The sequence below is a fragment of the Triticum dicoccoides genome, chromosome 2B, assembly GCF_002162155.2.
Source record: "Triticum dicoccoides isolate Atlit2015 ecotype Zavitan chromosome 2B, WEW_v2.0, whole genome shotgun sequence".
Lineage (NCBI taxonomy): Eukaryota > Viridiplantae > Streptophyta > Magnoliopsida > Poales > Poaceae > Triticum > Triticum dicoccoides.
Window position 1 is genome coordinate 673,702,307 of NC_041383.1, and position 1,775 is coordinate 673,704,081.

The following is a 1,775-nucleotide window of genomic DNA, read 5'->3' on the forward strand; positions in this document are numbered from 1 at the left end:
ACTTCGGGAAGAATAAGGGTGGGAGGGCGGGAAAACAAAGGCAACTTGGAAGGGGAAATCGACGAATAACTTGAAGAGAAAAACACCGGTTGAGAGAAAGCAAAGGCTTCGCACGATTAGGATGGATACTCGATTATGGACTCCGACTTCGATAAGAAAAGGGGTGGGTGGGTGGGAAAAAGAAAACAGCTGAGGATTGAACTTGGCAACGACGAAGAGGCTCGAGTCGACTTGACGAGAAATGCACCAGATAAAAAGAGCTAAGAACCAACGATCGAAAACTAACCGCGTGATCCTGAAGAAAAATTTGAAAGGGAAGAGGAGTAATTCAAAACACCTACCTCAAGATTCCTCACCAGAGCGACGAAGGGGCTGAGGAGTAAAAAGAATTCCTACTCTGTGATATAACTAGACTCCGAAAATAGTTTTCTTCTAGACTCAACAACGGCCAAACTACACGATCAATCAAGGGGGCTCCTAGGGTCGGTCGAGGCTCTGATACCAACTTATCACGCCCAATATGCAATACGATCCTAAAGAGACTCAAAGGTCCCACCAAGGATAGAACCGCATATTGAAACACTTTTGCAAGGTGGATATCATTACATCAACATTACATAATAGATGGGGATACATACAAGAGGCATAGAATGCCACACGAATACAACATCACAATACATAATAGCATCATCCGACTACGGATGAAACACAAACAGAAACTCAAACGACATCCACCCTGCTAGCCCAGGCTGCCGACCTGGAACCTATCCCCTGATCGAAGAGGAAGCAGAAGAAGAACTCCAAAACAAGTAAACATCGCTCTCGCGTCATGATCATCGCATAACCTGTACCTGTAACTGTTGTTGTAGTAATCTGTGAGCCATGAGGACTCAGCAATCCCATTACCATGGGTATCAAGACTAGCAAAGCTTAATGGGTAAGGAAGGGGTAAAGTGGTGAGGCTGCAGCAGCGACTAAGCATATATGGTGGCTAACATACGCAAATAAGAGCGAGAAGAGAGCAAACAGAACGGTTGTGAAGCTAGTAATGATCAAGAAGTGATCCTGAACTCCTACTTACGTCAAACATAACCCAAAACCGTGTTCACTTCCCGGACTCCGCCGAAAAGAGACCATCACGGCTACACACGCGGTTGATGCGTTTTAATTCGGATCTGGTGTCAAGTTATCTACAACCGGACATTAACAAATTCCCATCTGCCGCATAACCGCGGGCACGGCTTTCGAAAGATTATACCCTGCAGGGGTGTCCCAACTTAGCCCATGATAAGCTCTCGCGATCAACGAAGGATATTCCTTCTCCCAGGAAGACCCGATCAGACTCGGAATCCCGGTTTACAAGACATTTCGACAATGATAAAACAAGACCAGCAAAGCCGCCCGATGCACCGACAATCCCGATAGGAGCTGCACATATCTCGTTCTCAGGGCAACATCGGATGAGCAATCCGTACAACTAAAACCAGACCTCAAGTTTCACTGAGGGGGCGCTGCAAAGGGCTCTGGTTCGGACCAACACTTAGACAAGCATTGGCCCCCCGGGGGGGGGGGGCTTATAATAAAGATGACCCTTGGGTTAATTACTCCCAAGGGAAATGTAGGTGGTGGTGAGGCAAATGGTAAAACCAATGTTGGGACTTGCTGGAGGAGTTTTATTCAAAGCGAACTGTCGAGGGGGTCCCATAAATCACCCAACCGCGTTAGGGACGCAAAATCCGGGAACATAATACCGATATGACGGAAACTAGGGAGGC